The sequence below is a fragment of the Mandrillus leucophaeus genome, unplaced genomic scaffold (assembly GCF_000951045.1).
Source record: "Mandrillus leucophaeus isolate KB7577 unplaced genomic scaffold, Mleu.le_1.0 Scaffold355, whole genome shotgun sequence".
Classification (NCBI taxonomy): Eukaryota; Metazoa; Chordata; class Mammalia; order Primates; family Cercopithecidae; genus Mandrillus; species Mandrillus leucophaeus.
Genome location: NW_012103754.1, coordinates 1,120,582 through 1,137,880, shown reverse-complemented (window position 1 = coordinate 1,137,880; position 17,299 = coordinate 1,120,582).

Genomic DNA, 17,299 nt, shown 5'->3' with positions numbered 1-17,299 from the left:
AAAAAAAAAAAAAAAAAGAAAGAAAGAAAAAGAACTCTACCAAGAAAAAATGACACTTCATTGGTCAGTGACAGACTATTTAAGGATAAGTATTTTTAGTCAGTGTTTAACTTATGTACATAAAAACTCAATGAAATCATAAGACAGCATTAAATAGCTTGTTTAAAATAAACCGAGGGAACTCGCCTCTTGGGAATCTTTAAAGTACAGAATGAAACAGTGGTCAGAGCGTGACTCTTGGCTTTACCACTAAAAAAAATGTAATGCACTTTTCATGACTCTGCCATTCTTGCAGGCAATTTCATATGCATTTTCTGACTCCCCCATCGGGGTTCAAAATGCAATACCCCAAATGCAACACCTTGGAGAACAGCCTGCTTTGAGCTGAGGGAGACCCGGAAGTCCACAGAAGCGAGAAGTCCTCTCCGGCCTTCACCCTCCTTCTCCCCACAAAAGGCATAATGGAAACTAGGGCTCTTCTCCCTGAAAGCAAAAGCCATAAAACTGGGAGGGTAGCTCTCTGCCTCCCTGCTTCTCCCAGGAAAGGCCTCGAGTGTCCGTGTCCTGCCCAGCACCCAGGGGACGATCCCAGCACAGACCCAAGAAGGATTCTGCCAAGGGGCCTGGCCGGGCTCCCGGCTCACCAGCTCCAGGGCATGCCTTTCTGTCCACTCTCAGAACTCCCTGGCTCCTGCTTCCTTCCTCAGGCTTAGCAGAAGAATTCCGTTTCCCGGGGCCTTGGGTCCTCGTGTGTGGTAGAAGGCCTTGGCTAAACACGCGTGCCATGCCCTCCTCTTGTCGGTGTGACTTTGGGTGCAGGAGTGTCCACCACGAGCCTTGCAACAGGTGAGGAGAAGGAAACCGTCTCCGGGATGGACTGGCCCCACATCCCTGCCTCCTGCCCTCACCCACCCTTGGTCTCCACAGGAGCGAGTTTCATCCCAGGCTGGGCCCAGTCCCCAGGGCCAGCACCTGTCCGCGGAGGACCTCTAGTCCTCAGTCCTGGTAAGTAATTGGATCCCGGAGCAGCTGGAGCCTGGCAGCTCTTTCCCTAGAGCAATGATCCATACTTAACAGGTGCTCCAGGGAGAGCATAAAAATGGCCATCCCAAAGAGAAAAGCAGACAGGCCAAGCTTTGATGGGCAAGATCTGATCTGACCTTGGGTGGTAAGGAAAAAAAAACTGTACTTGTAAATTAGGTTTTTTCCAAACCTTCAGTATTAGCTAAGACTTATTAGCTAAGATGGACTTCGTCTCTGAACGACCTTAGTGTTGTAATGGGATAAATAGGTCTTCCATCTTATTATTCAAGAAAACACTTCCCAGGCGAAGGTTCTTCACCTTAACCTAGTCAATGCATTTCTTCCCTTTTTCTTAAATCTTCCCGCCTCCCCCATCCATCCTTCCCTCCCTTCCTCTCTCCTTCCATTCCTTCCTTCCTTTTCTTCTTTCTTCCTCCCCTCCTCCATCTTTTCCTCCTTTCCTCTTTTCTTCTTAAAATTCAAGATGGCAGCTGCAACTCAAGCTCTCACGTGGCTCCCATTGAGAAGTTTCATGAGATAATCCAAGCAGAGAGATGACTACAGTGCCCGCCCATAGTAGTTACTCAGTGGCTTCTAGGTCCTTCTCACGGAAACCGGACTGACACTCCTGAGGCTGCAGGGCAGGTAAGCCTTGGCCCAGAGGGAGGCAGAGAGCAGACATATGGTGCAGAACAGGCATGGTGCAGAGGTGGACGCACATTTTCCAGATTGGTTCGAATTTTTCAGGGCATCCATTTTGTGCTGTGGCCCCACCCCAGCCAGGTAAATAGAAACAAGTTCCACCTGCCATAGGATCCCCCGCCCCCTCTCCAGACACCTGACACCTGCTGCTTCTCTTCTGCAGCTGACAGCAGGGCTTCTCCTGGTGGGTCCCCAGCCCTCCATCAGCCCCTGGCTTCAGGCACTCACCCCAGCCCATCTCATGTGGCACTGTTGGCGCAAAGATGTCCCTGCTCCAGGGCTGGGCTCCTGTAGACCAGCAGAGCCTGACTGAGCTGGACCCGTTGGGCTGGAGGACTTTGCCCCGGTTCTGTTGAGTCAACTGACCTGCCTGACGGTACTGCTACTGCTGTCACCCAGTGTGCAACCACAGGCCCTGTGCCCGAATTTCACAGCTAAGGAATAGCAGATCCTGTGCGGGGAGGGAAGGAAGGAAGGAAGGGAGAAATGGAGGGAGGCAGGGAGGGAGGAAAGGGGAAAGGGAGAGACAGAGCGCAGGGCTGCTGGGCGGAGAGACCTGGGCCAGGCCAGGCTTGGCCGTGTGAGGAGCACCTGTCCTTCAGGAAGGGACCTTGAGATCAGGGAGCAGGCTGCTGACAAACGACTTATTTCTCCTCCCTCTGAACTCCCAAATTCCCAGAAATCTGCCTCGGAAGTGGGGAGAGCGGAGAGGCTGTGAGGTTGGACCGAGGGGGGCCACGGTCTCATCATCCATACCACGTGGGCCACCCCTGGACGCTTCGTTCGCAAGCCTGGTACTGTCCTAAGATGTGGTTTGATTTTCAAGGGCGGAGAGACGGGCTCAGCCGCTGGAATGACGCTTTCCGCTGCTGCTGGAATCCAGCCCCTCCGTCTTTGGGGGATGTGGGGTCTCTGCCTCCTGCAGTGACAGCGCGAGGATGACCCGGCCTGGCCTCCCGCTCCCCAGCGCGGGCACCTGCCGGAGACGCGGCTCTGCAGCGCCACCTAGCGGCCGCCCTGCGTCTTCCCAAAGCGGAGCCTTCGGACGAAGCTTCCTTTCCACGAGGTCCCTGCAGGTTTCTGCGGAGCCGGAGTCTGAATCACTGTCTCCCGGGTGACTCCTAACCCTGGAAACTCGCTGCCGCTCCTTGGGGCTGGTGGTCGTGCCAGTTGCTGCGTCAGAGCAGTTGGGTGCCCACAGGCTGAGGACGCCGGGGCCAGGGTGAGGGTGAGGCTCCACCCCAGGGCTCCAGAGACCCTGAATTTTGCACTTGACTCTCCTTAATCTCTCCCAGAGCCTGATCCTTCTCATCCCCCTGAGGTCCCCTATCTGCATGATGGAGGGGTGGGGTGCCACGATCTTAAAGACCTTCCAGTTCCCAGGGTGACAAGATTCTAACCACGTTGCACATGGAACACTTTTCGGTGCAATGACCCCAAACAACATCCCGGCCTGTGCAGTTCCCACTCGCAGAGATCCAAAGTCGGTGGGTGACGACCCACGTGTGAAAAGGGCGCTAGAGAGCTGCCTGCAGTCTCATGTCCCCCCACCCCCCGCCCTCCGCGTGCTCAGCACCTGAACGTCTTCACAGAGACAGCGCAGAGTCTGTTTAAAAGGAAGCTCCGACAGTCTCCCTAGGAAGAGACGGCGCCACCTCAGGCACGTGGACTATTTCTGGGGATGGAATTGTCGCAATAACGAGGAAATCCCCTGTGGTTTAATGGGCAGAGTCCCAAGGTGCTTGACATCCTGACCAGCACAGAGCAGCCACCTCCTGCAGAAGCTGAAAAAACGGCAAGAAAAATAGACCCATGACTAGTTTGAGTAGTTGTAATGTGCACTGAGACAAAAAGTCTTTTCACTTTTTTTTTTCTTTTTGAGATGGAGTCTCACTCTGTCGCCCAGACTGGAGTGCAGTGGCGCGATCTCGGCTCACTGCAACCTCTACCTCCCAGGTTCAAGCAATTCTTCTGCCTCAGCCTCCCTGGTAGCTGGGATTACAGGTGTGTGCCACCACGCCAGCTAATTTTTGTATTTTTAGTAAGATAGGGTTTCACCATGTTGGCCAAGCTGGTGTCAATCCCCTGGCCTCAGATGATCTGCCCACCTCGGCCTCCCAATGTGCTGGGATTACAGGCATGAGCCACTGCACCTGGCCCTTTTCACAATTTTAATTGCACTAAACTTCCATAGAATGCTGACAGCACATAAACACGATTATGTGTCTTTGCAGTGCTCAAGCTTCAATACTGAGAATCCAAAAATATGACGAAGTGTAGAGTTTATTCGAACATGAAGTTTGAGGATAGCCACATAGGAAACACAGACTCCCAAACTGGAAAGTTAAAGTCTCATTTACATAGTCAGAGGCAGAGGTTTGACAGGTTGCAGCATTTTCCAACAAGATCAGGACATAGGTTATAGCGATTGGACTTGATTGGTCATAGCTTGCTATACTTTAAGGAAGATTGTTTTAACATTCCATAAAGAAGGGTAATGGTCTTGAGGGGAGTCTCACTTCTGGTGCTATTCAGTCTTTCCTAATCATTACAGGACAAGAATGAGGGAGAGATTTGACCCGGAATAAAGAAGCAGAAGGTTCAGCTTCACGCCATGCGACACAGGCCCCACAGCCACATTCCTCTCAAGGCTCAAAATCAGGTACAGTTCTGACAGCTTTCAATTTGGATTATTTAATTTCACATCTCCCCCTTTTCAACATGATCTTTTGAAGAAGGCTTACTAGCTGAACGCAGATGGTTTGGGATCTCTGTATGTGTAGGGACTTAGTCCCACATACCTGGGAAGGTTCATTCCTAGGACGTTGTCTCCCATGGCTAGGGCCATGTGCCAAGCTATGCAGAACTGACGGGGTATAGGCCGAACCTGGAGCCACATGAGGGAAGTGACGTGGTGACCTGGGTCAGGCTGCACAGCTGCATCCTCCGTTAATGGGATTCTGTGAGTGACAATTATTTTAGTATCTTCAGTTGTGGATTGACTCCATTGCACACCACACAGTGAAGACAAAACAGGCTAGAACCCAGCCAACGACTGATTAACAGCTTCTTCTGCCAAGTTCCCCAAGACCCACACCAGTTGCTTAACCAACTGTGTGGAGAGGGTGTTGGATCTGAAAGTTTGGTTATTGGGTTTTCATATCAGTATTTAATTTAAGGTCATTATCTGATTCATCTGGATTCGGGACATGACGTTCAGTCTTTGTGATGGTTCCCTCTGCAGCTGCAGCGAGTCTGTCTGAGGCCATAGGAGCCTGTAATGCAGCCTTTCTCATAAAAGCATCTTCATTGTTTATTAACGCGGCACACGTGACTATCATTCGGGGCCTTTTTCAGTTCGGAGGGACACTGTCCTTCCCTTCTGGGACGTACCTCGTCCTCCTAGAGGACCTTTTATAATTCTGGTCACTCAAGAAGAGAGTTTAGATTTGTTTATTGAATCGGCCTTCAGAATCTGGCCAGTTTTGAACATTACACATTTTGCTCAATCCACAAAGCTTCAATTTCTCTTTTCAAAGAGAAACTGTTTTCTCCCTGACCAAAATTTCAAATGGGAGAAAAAGTTCTAGAAACTCTAATGAGTAATTCAAAACAGAACCTTAACCTCTGAAAAAAAAAATCAAAGTCTTGAATCTGGGGTCAGCAGAATCCCTGAAGAATAACAAACAAAACCCCAAACTTGCAGTAGGTCTTCCAACCCTATTGAGTTGGCAATTTGTGTGGCTCAAATAAAAGTCAGAACTTCAACAAGCTGGGAGGTTCGGACCCGAGAAGGTCCTTCCCAGAGGTCCCTGTTGACTCCAGCGAGGCCAGGTGAACCCACACCATGTGTGCTGACAGCATGGCTCTGGCTGTTGGTGATGTAACAGGGATCACTGGAGGCCCACTTCACATCCCTTTGTGGTTAGCAAAATGTCAATCTTTAATCATGAAATTTGGAAAAGGTGATTCAGTATAGATTTTGAGTGCAAAGCTTGAGGGTCGTCACCTGGGAAACACAGACTCTAGACGAATGGGCTCTGCTTTTAAAGTGAGAAGTTAAAGTTTCATGTTATAAGTAGAGACAGAAGTATAACAGGGCTGCGCCCTTTTCCAAGGAGGTCACAAGTTAAATCTATTTCACTTGATTGCTCACAGCTTGCTACATTCCAAGGAAACTCGCTTTAACTTTCCACAAGGAGGGGTCATCCTCTCGAGGGGTCTCACCTCTGGTGCCATTCAGTCCTTCCTAATCATTTACAGGACAAGAATGAGGAAGAGATTTGACCTAGAATCAAAGAAGTTGTAGCTTCACACCATATGGCTCAGGCCACACAGCCACGTTCCTCTCAAGGTGCAAAATGATCTCAACTTTCAACAGCTTTAGGTCTGAATTATTTAATTTCACAGGGACTTTATACCAAGGTTTTCCACATCGCACAAAGATCACTACACCTTCCAAAACCCTGCTCAGGATGTCTTAGTCACTCCTTCAAAATAGGAACTGGAAATAAAAAGCACTGAGACTGTTTTGTTGACAATTGCTTTACTTCGTTTTTATCTTCATTAGCAGGCATTAGGCAACCGTAACCAACCTTCTAGGCAGTTGTCAATGATCACTGTCATATTAAAGTGCATGTTATATATTATAAATTTCCTTTACTTTATTTCTCCTTTATCTTACAGCATTATGTTGATTTTTTAAACTATATGGAAAGTGAAGTTACATGAGCTATAAATTCCCCATTACATGATGAAGCCACATTACAAAAGACTCGCTATATTAGAAGAGGGCAGTGGAAAGTCTTGTTTAAAATCTTAGTGCTAAAATTCTATTCTCACTAAAATGTAAGTCACTGATAGTATCCCTTTGCCTCAGAATAAGCTGTGTTGGGAGACATAGAAATAAGAGGGGTAAGTTTGGGGGTTGCATAGACAATGCTTGCTGAAGTTTTCCATCCTTCCCTGAGCCTTGGGGATGGAGTTGGGGTCATGCCGGGTGACTTTCTGGATATCATCACTTTTTCCTCCCAGAAGTCGCATTGGATGTGTGTGCACATACATATGTATGTGTGATGCATGTATGATGTGTATGTGGTGTGCAGTGTATGCATGTGTGTGTGCATATGTGTGATGCATGTCTGTGGTGTGTGCTGTGTGTCTGGGTTTATGCATGTGTATGATGTGTGGTGTGAAGTGTGTTGCTTGTGTGTATGCATGTGTGTCTGGTGTGGAGTGTGTACATGTATGTATGTGTGATGTGCAGAGAATGTGCATGTGTGATGCATTGTGTGTGGAGAATGTATGTGTGTACATGTATGTGTGATGCACTGTGTGGAGAATGTGTTGTATGGGTGTGTGTAGAGTGTGTGTATGCATGTGTTGTGTGTGTGATGCATGTCTGGTGTGTGCTGTGTCTATGGGTTTATGCATGTGTATGATGTATGGTATATGTGAAGTATGTTGCATGTGTGTATACATGTGTGTTGTGTGTACATGCATTGTGGAGAATGTGTTGTATGGGTGTGCATGTATGTGTGTGGTGTGTAGAGTGTATGCACGTGTTTGTGTGCATATATGTGTGTGATGCATCTCTGTAGTATCTCTGTAGTGCTGTATGTGTGTGTATGGGTTTATGCATGTGTGTGGTGTGTGCTGTGTGTGCATATAAGCTTGTATGTGTGTGTAGAGTGTATGCATGTGTTGTGTGCATATATGTGACGCATGTCTGTGGTGTATGCTGTGTATGGGGTGATGCATGTGTGTATACATGTGTGATGTGTGTGGAGTGTGTGCATGGATGTGTGGTGTGTGTATGCACGTGTTGTGTGTGTGCATATATGTGATGCATGTCTAGTGTGTGCTGTGTATGGGATTATGCATGTGTGACACATGTATGTGATGTGTGTGTGCTTTCTGGTTCCCGATGGCAGACGTCTCTGACACTGCGCCCTCCCTTCTGTGATGTGCTTTACAGACCCTGCACCTCCTCCTGCTCAGAGCTGCCCGTGGTCCCATCCAGGGAAAGCCTGAATATTCCTCTTCAGTATCCATGGAGGGTTCATGTATGAAGCCTCTGGCTTCTGGGTCCTTATCTTCAGTGTCCTCCACAACTGGTTTCTGTGTCCTCAAGGTCACACCCGAGATTGCATTTGTGCTCTGAATGTCTCTCCCTGGCCCAGGGCGCCCCTCACCCTCAGCCCCTGGCTCCGGGAGCCACCTGGGTCTACAGAGCCACATGCCCTTGCTTCTCTCAGGGGCACGATGTATCCTGGGGCCTGTGCTGGTCCCTCCTGCCCCTGCAGGCTGGGTAGGGCTTCCATCTGCTCCTGCCTTTGGGCTGTGGAAGAATCAAAAAGGAGACACATGGGAAAGTGTGGCCACTCCGGGGTGGACATCCCGCTCCCAGGCAGTGTCCAGCCCCTGCAGACACCTTAGCTTCATGGAGAGCCAGGAGGTCCCATGGGCTTTGCTGGGTTGAGTACGGATTTCCATGGCTTTCAGAGGTTCCATGGAAGCATTGAGAAGGTTTAGAAGAGGAGGAGGTCGTGTTGGACTGGGGTCCAGGGACTTGAGTGTGGGGAGCCCACAAGGGTGGGCTCCTGGTGGGCTCAGGTCCCCGGGTGACATTGTCCTGGCACTCTCTTAGGGTTACAGCCAGTACCCTGTAGGACACCTCCTCACTGGGACTGGATTTTAGGCCACTGTGGTGAGGCAGGGGGTGTTTGGGGGCAGAGAAGAGCACAGGACTCATGGGTGCACAGGGGCTCGGAGGGCTTCCGTCAAGCTGCTGTGGGCAGTGCGGGGCGGGGAGGAAGGCTACTGGCCAGGGCAACCCACCGGGTGCAGGTTCCTCCCTGGGGCCTCCCTCTAATGTGTCACTCCACAGGGGGACCAGGCCCTTTGGAGGATGAGGAGAAGGGGCCACCCTTTCTGCAAAACCCAGCTTACCTTTCTTCCCCAGGCTGCACTGAATTCTGGCGGATGTTTGAGTCATTTGTTCATAATAGGAATCCCTTAAACGTCCATAGCAGGACCAGGTCAATCCTGGCCGTAGACAATCAGCTTCACCATCTGCATCTAGCAGATGCAGGAAGAGGCACCGTCATAAGTTTCAGAAGCCATGTTTCTTCAAGGTCTGAAGAGAAAATGTGTGACTGAAATGTGCTGAGTGTCACTTTCCTTTCTGGCCTCTCCCTTGCCCCTCCCTCTCCCCGACCACATCTGCCCCAGGAGCCCCTACCCTGAGGGGATGGAGGTTGAGATGTCCGGTAGCCACTGAGGAACCTGAGGCAGGTGTCCAGTGCCTCTGCCTCCGGACAGGACTTCACAGAGGCCACTGGTGGCCATGGCACAGGGGCGACTCAGCCACTCCAGGCCAGGCCAATGGCAAATGGGTCCCCAAGCGCCCTGGGAGCCCGCAAAGGACCTCAGTCTCCATCTGGTGGGTGAAACGAGGCCACTGCAGATTGTGAGCAGAGCTGACATCCACAGGTGGGCCCAGGACACAACCCAGGGCCAGGAAGTGATGGAGGTGGCCACCACACACCAAGCAATTAATCCACCAACATTTGCCCAACATTTGCAGAGAACCGTCTATGTTACAGGCCCTGCAAAACACACAGGAAGTTACACTCCACTGCAAAGACACGCGTACGCATGAGGCACGTGTAAGGTCATGCACCGCGACCTCTGCAACAGATGGACAGAGTTGTTCTGTGCAAGCCCCTACAGTGAGCTCAGCCCGGAGCCTCGGACAGGGCCCAGTGCCAGCTGTGTGCATGTGGTCAGTACAGAAACCAACGTCAGCTGGGGAGACCAAGACCAGTCCAAGTAGCAGGTGATAATTTGACCTGAGCCTTTAAAAATGAGTAAGTAATGTAAATGACAAGTTAACAGGTGCAGCACACCAACATGGCACACGTAAACATATGTAACAAACCTTCACGTTGTGCACATGTACCCTAGAACTTAAAGTATAATTTAAAAAAATAATTTTAAAAAATGAGTAAGTGTCGATAGTGAAGACTCAGGTAACTGATTCAGAAGTCGCTCCAGGCAGAAGCAGGATGTCAGAACAATAGCCACATTTTGCAGAGATTTCACAGGAAGGTTTCAAACCCAGAGGGATTTCTCCTCAGCCCTGAGAGCATGAAATTAAACTGAACATTGCAGCTGAGACGAGGGGGACTCATTTCTCTTTGCAGTGAGGGAAGGGACCAGCACTCCGGGAAAGAGCTGCCCATGGACAGCGCCACCCAACAGTCTCCCGTTCTGTACACAAGAGCACATCACATCATCTTACACCAAGGACTGTCTATTAATTCCCTATTTCTCAGCCTCTGCTGGTGAAGTTTCTGCCTCTTACTTCTGAAGTCCAAGCGGTGAAGGGCCCTTGGCCCACACAGTCTCAGGGTGGCAGGAACAAAAAGGGAGATTGGAGTCTGCGAACAGAACCTCTGGCAGCCGTCAGGTGCCACCGGCACAGGAATCTCTATTACGTGAGACACGGAGGGGAGGCTCCCTCTAACTTCCAACAGGAATGCGAAATGTGCCAGGCCGGGCGCGGTGGCACAGGCCTGTGGTCCCAGCTACTTGGGAATCTGAGGCGGGGGGATCTCCTGCACCCAGGGCTGCAGTGATCCGTGACTGCACCACCACACTCCAGCGCGGACAACAGAGTGAGACCTTGTGTCTTAAAAAAAACTATTAAACTAAATTTATAAATTACCAGGTTTGTCTAATTTCTAAGTATGAAAAGCAAAACAAAAGGAAATTTTGCAGCTTGTTTCATGACTTGTTGCCTCCTTTCCTTCTGACTTGAGTGTGTCATCCGAGAAAGGGCAAGGTGGGGGAGTTCTTGCCCTGGGAACATGTCATCAAGCTCTCGGCTGGCGCAGGCGGCCCAGGACATTGTGTTCCCAAGTCCTCCCTGCTCGGAGCATGACCTTGGCTGGTCCCCGTGGCTCACATGCAGCTGGCTTCCATGGCAGCCGGACCCATCACTCAGAGTGATGCAGGTTGACTCAGCCCTGGTCTGTCCAAGTCTAAACTTCCTCTTCTGTAAAATGGGAATAACCTGCCTCCAATGGTGAGAGTGAGGTGGGGTCGGCCAGGCAGGCGGGGAGCAAAGGGAACACTGCCTGCGTTTATGTAACTGGGAGGCCATCCCCAGTGGGGCCCGAGGCATCACAAAGGCCCCTGCTTGCAAGACGCCTCGAGTTCTCTGCTGTCTCCACAGCTGGCATCCAGCCTCACAGACACCCTCGACCCAGGTGAGGTCCCCACTGTCCCCATGTTGAGTGTCACAGGGAGACGCCAGCAGGACCCGGCCTGCCTCTTCCTCAGGGGAGGCCTGGACGAGGCTTCTGGGCCAGGACGTGACCCTGGACGGGGCACAAGGCAGCCGCAGTGAGCGGCCAGGACTCAGGCTGTGGGGGCCTCCCTGACCCTGCCTGGGGGTGGGGTGGGGCCAAGGAAGCCCCAGGCCTTCAATTTAGGATTTGCTTCATCAAACGGATCAATTCAGGCTCAAGATAAGCAACCTCGAAACTGTCTCCCTGGAGAGCCAGGGGGGCTTCCTGTTGGAACTCAGTCCCGTGGGACCCTTCCAGGCAGAGGGTGTGGGAGGCTGCGCCCATCCCTGCCACGCCTGGTCCCCACCGTGTCCCTCCGTGCATCGCAGACATGTTCTCCTGCTGACCTCCACCCTGCAGACGCGCCTGGGTCTCCCCCTTACTGTGTGGGACACAGAGGGGCCCTGCAGACTCGGGGGAAGGAAAGAGCGGGAGGAATAGGAGGCGCTCGCAGGACTCAGCACAGCTGCCTGGGCCCAGCCTCTCCTCAGGCAGACCAGGACCCCTGAGATCCCCCAAGGTCCCTTCCTGTCTCAAATTTCTTCGATTTTTACAATTAAAGGAAGAGAAGAAGAAGGACGTGCTCTCCTCTCTCATGCCCATTTTCTTCTATACCCTGAAGATCCTCAGGTAGCTGGGATTCTCTGGCTGCTCTGAAACCCCGGCCACGTGTCCATTTCCAGGCGAGTGAGTCCCAGCTCCCCACTCCTGCCTCCTCCTGATCTTAAACAAGTTTGAGGCTCCAGGTAAAGATCATGGAGGCCTCACCCTGCTTGCTCAACTCAGCAACTCGGCGGTTTCCCCCACGGCGGGTGGAGAGCTGGACCCTATCCCTCCACAAGCTGCATCTGCCCTGCATTCTCAAAGGCAGCAATTCTGGGAGCCTGATGGCTTCATCCGAAAATAAAAAGGAAAGGCCATGCGGAGGGGTTTTGTGCAGGGAGCCACTGGCCCAGCTACCGGCCAACCCGGGAAGAGCTAGCTGGGTGACGAGGGGACTGAAAGGGCATGATAAGTGGGTTTTGCCAATGCTTGTAGCCAGAGACCATGCACGGGGCTTGAAAATCCTCTCTTTAGCTCGAAAAAGCCTGAACTTTGTCCCTAAATAAGAGAGTATTTTGTGGTTCATCATCCATAGAAGGAGAACTCAAAGGAAAGGGCGTGATCACAGCAGTGAGGCACTGACGGGGGTCCTTCCTGCGCGGTAAGCGACCACTGACGGGGGTCCTTCCTGCGCTATGAGCCACCAGGCAGTGGGGCTGTCCTGCCGAACCCCATGCAGGGCCCCTCACCAGCAGGTCCTCTGAGCCCACCCTGGCACACAGTGGGTTCCTTTGGGAATGGACCCGGGAAAGCCGAGCTGCCCCAGCCTGCAGGATGCCAGGGCAGGGGCAGCCCCTTATCCTGGCCTCCCCTGGGCCAAGTTCCACCTCTCCCTCCTTTCTCATCTCCTGAACCCCCTCCTCCTCAGCCACAGAGAGCGCTCCCACCACCCTGGGGAGTGAGGTGGTGACGGTGACAGCTGTGGCCATGAATGTGGCTGGGGAGCTTTGTACCCAGGTGCTGCCCTGGTGCCTCACACCTGCTAAGTCATGTCATTCTCAGGACAACAAATAAGCAGAGAAACAGGCAGGAGCTGGTATTACCCCATTATACAGATGAGGAAACTGAGGCACAGGGTGATTAGTGCTCGTCCCCAAATCACAGAGCTGCAGAGTGGTGAAGACAGAACAAAACCCCAGCCAGCCAGAGGCCCTGCTCCCCACACTGCCCTCATTCTAGAAGGTTCTGCCGTAAAACCAGTCCCACCCATTGTGGATGAGCCCAACAGAGATTCAACGAAGACAGGAGAGAGGGATGGAAGATAACCCGGGGCCCAGCACACAGGGACGGCTCTGACAGATCCTGTGCAGTCAGGCTAGTTGAATACACAAGCAAGCGACCGTGCCCGGGCTGTCTGGACTCCGTGTCCATGGCCTGGGTCACCCTTGGCCAAGTGTGGAAACATGCAGCTGGGGGCTTCCTCTGGCCGAGCATGGCAGCTTTAAGCACCACGGCCAGGCAGATTTTCTTCTGCACCATGGTGTCCTCATCCCAGGCTAGTCTCTGCTGAGGAGCTCCCTTTCCTGCTCTGGGCAGTGCCCCCACCTTGGCAACGGAAAAAATTCTACCCTGCAGGGAGTAAAATTGCTGGTGCTCGACGGGGACACGTGCATGGCAGTCCCTTCCTTGCAAAGCTACTGAAAATCCACTGGGGCTGGAACAGGGCCTGGCCTCTGGCTCTGGGGCCCAGCAGGCTGTGGGGAGTCACTGGAGGAGAGGAACTGGACTGTGCCCCCTTCAAAGTGGAGAGCTGGGGACTGACGGCGTGCCTACAATACGGTATGCATGTGGTCAGTAAAGAGACCCCGCTGTCAGTCCACCCTCCCACAGCGCTGGCCCCGACACGTGGGGACTGCAGAGTGGGTTTGCCTGGGAAGAGGAAGCATGGTGGTGCAGCAGACGTGGGAAAAGCAAGAAAAGAAAAGGCGAAACCGTGCAGAAAGAAAGCCATGGTCAGGCTGAGTGTGCTGCCCCCTCCACCCGGCTTCAGGAGTCTGATGACTTGACTTCTTTTGTCGTCTAAGCCAGGATAACAGGAAAGCCAAAGCGAAGGGCTTCAGGCTCAGGAAGATCAGAGGCAGCAGTGCTGGAGCGGGCTCTGCAAATTTTACCGACTATTAGATTTTCAGAAAATTTGTGAGCTGGTTGAGGTTAGGTTTGTAGCTGGAATTCAGTCATAGGTAGAGGGAGAATTTACACCACAGAAATCAGCTAATGCCAAACCTCAGGACTCCTCCCCGCCTGGACAGCAGGTGGGGGACACTCACCGCCGATCCTGTGGGCCCCGTAGGACACTCGGCACTTCTGAGCAAGGTTCGCTCGTCTGCAAAGTATGGGCAGTAATCCATACTGGCAGGGCTGTCGTGAGGTTTAGAACAGTGTAAGTGCAGTCTGCAGCCCAGCCTGATAGACAGCATGTTCAAAAAGCATTAACCAGCACTGTTGTGATTACCTTAGACGCACCGCAGGCCAGCCTGGTGGGTAACCAGAGACCGTTCTAAAACATTGGCCCTGCCGATCAAACAGAAACACAGGCTGGGAAGCCTATTTTTTTAGAGGGTGGAGGAAGCGCCACAAGATTTTTCCATAGACCTAAGGAAATCAGTTTTTCCAGTTTCTGGAGCTCATTTCAGGACATGCCAGAAAGGCGGCGTTTCATTCCTGGGCTGGCTCTGCGAGGCTGCCTTCTTGCAGCTTCCAAAGGAGGCACGGAGGTTCCGGGCTGGATGCCCTGCAGGGAGGGGACCTCCTTCAGCTGCTCTACCAGGAGCCACATGATCGGGGTGGAAAAGTCGGGGCCTTCCAAGTACACAGGGACCAGAATCTCCCAAATCCCACTGGAGACAGACCAGCGTGCCCGTTGGTCGCCGACGGGAGGCTCCCGGGGACACGGCCTCGAGGAAATGGCGGATACCTCCTCAAGTCATGCCACACCCAGACCTTACCCTGGACCATCTTTGGTGGCACACAAACCTCAACAGCGACCCCTTCCCCTGCGAGTGCCAGGCCCCCAGCCCTCCCTCCCACCCCACCTGCGCCTCCATATCCTCAACCCAGTGCCCTCCAGCCACAGGTGCAGGTACTGTTTTAAAATTTCTCACATTGGACAGTGACCTCCTCCATCATCTTGCTGAGGCACAAATCTAAGTCATGTGCATTTCATTAGTTAACCGTTAGGGGGGGAAAGTTAGTATTTGTGTTGATGGCTAGCACTGACCACAAAAATTAAAAGAAGGTGAAGTGGGATAAGATGACAGTGATTTATAGCCAGGAAACAAATGTTTTGCATAAATAGGAGAGTGGAATGCTAAGTTTGGTGACAACTCATATCAGTGACAAACAGGAAAAAGCAATTTATGAAAAGGTTTTATTGTGTGCTCCAGCTAGAATTTATTTGTATTGCTTCATGAGTGAGTTTAGCTTTGTTTTATAAAACCATTAAGGGTCTGAGTGGGTCATCAAATTTTCCAGTTCTGTGTTATTACATTTTAGGAGGAAAATGATGTGCAGTGATGGAATTTGAATGGGCAGCAGTTGGTGGATGTTTCAGAACCCTTCCCTCGAGAAGCCTCACCACGGAGTGTCCTTCAATCAACCTCAGCCCATGCTCACTTACCACCCTGACACTCCCGTTCCTGAGTCCCTGTGGCACCTCCTGGATGCCACAAATGTTCCCAGGCAGAGCTGTGCCAGCACCTAGAAGAGCCTGGCCCTTGTTTGCTGGTGAGGTCCTGAAGGAGGCCCAGGTCCTCCGGGAAAACACGGGGCTGCATGAAGCACACCTCCTCACATCGTCGTAGAGATGATGGGCTTTCTGAGTGTAAAGCACTCTGCCAACACACACATCGCCTCCCGACCTCCTCTGGCCACACACCTGCACCCCCTGGTCTCACCAAGTCCCGCCCCTCACTTCTACCCAAGCTCCACTCCAGGGAGAGGCACCTTTGGCCAGCAGAGAGCTTTTTGTAAATTATTCATCCAACAAACGTTTGGGTGTCTCTTCCATGCCAGGCGTCGGGCGCGGCCCGGGGTGCCGGACTCTCAGTGAGCACAGGCTGCGGCAGAGACAGTCGGTCCAGAGGTCATGGGTGATGCGTGAAGTCAGAGGGCCTGGGAGCAACGCCACGTGCAGCCGGTGTTTGTGGGGGCCCCGAATCGCCAGCAACAGAGGACACGTGTATCTGGCGGCGGACTCTGGAGACACGAAGGCCCCGTGTGCTGGGCCAGGACCCGGGGACCTGAGAGCCGGGGCTGCAGCTTGCGAAGCTTGGGCAGGATTCAGCGTTTCCTCCCAAATGATTCAGAAACCTCTGGAAAGTTGTGAAAAGGAACGAAGGAAATCAGGCTGATGTCTCCAAAGGACTCTTCAGGCTTTGGGGTGGGGGAAGCAAAAGCCAGGAGAATAGGGCAGGGTGGGCCTGTCCATGCCTGCACGCGGGCCCAAGAGATAGACGTGGCAGCGATGAGGCAGGGGCACAAGGGAAGGGAAGGCTCAGAGCAGGTTTGCTGGAGCCCATCCTCAGATGGGCGTCTCTGTTGAGGCTGAAGAGGCCCTTGATGGGGCTTCAGAGTCTGTGACATTCCAACTTCAAACCACTGCTGGGCTTCATGTGGAGGTGCAATGATGATAATCATAACAAGCTGGGGGTTCTAACATGATCTTGCTCACCGCAGGCGGATTCCATACACTGGTCACTTATAATGACTTCACATTTCTTAGTACGACAGAAGCCTCCATTCTTGAATACAAACTCATGCAGGCCCACAGGCACTGCTGTAAAACGTCCTGTGGAGAAGGTAGAGGCGTCCAAAACTGCCTTGTGAACTGGTTTTTGCTGGCAGCATTTAAATCCACTTCCCTCAACCCCCAAAATGGAAAAACAATTTTCATTTGGAAGAGCTCTGGACACCGTGGTCGGCGAGAACGACCTTCTTGGAGCCTGCGGTTTCCTGTGGGGAGGGGTTTCCTGTGCCCTGGGCCACGCGTGGACTTCCTCCCTGAGGCAGAACGTGGGTTGGGGAGTTGGGTCCCCAGGCTTCACATCTCTGGGTCCACTGAATCTCAGCAAAACACTGGCTCCCAGAAGAACGGGGATGCTGGGCGGCTCCCATGGGCCAGAGCTCCCCTGAATGTCCTGCTCATCCCTCCCACCCACAGTGTTCCTGAGCCCCCGGTGAGGCCACATCCTGGGGGAAATCCCTGTGTGCTGAAGCAGCCGCAGCCGCAGCTGTGCCCAGGCCACAGGGGAGCCCCCGACACAATCCTGGGAGGCAGTGGTCCCTTGTTGTACTCAGTCACCCTCTATACTAAACCACCCGCTACACCAGTAAACCACCCGCTACACCAGTAAACCAACCGCTGTACTGGTAAACCAATCACTCATTACACCAGTAAACCAGCCACTACACCAGTAAACCAGCCACTACACCAGTAAACCACCCACTACACCAGTAAACCACCCGCTACACCAGTAAACCAGCCGCTACACCAGGAAACCAGCCGCTACACCGGTAAACCAGCCGCTACACCAGTAAACCACCCGCTACACCAGTAAACCACCCGCTACACCGGTAAACCAGCCACTACACCAGTAAACCACCCGCTACACCAGTAA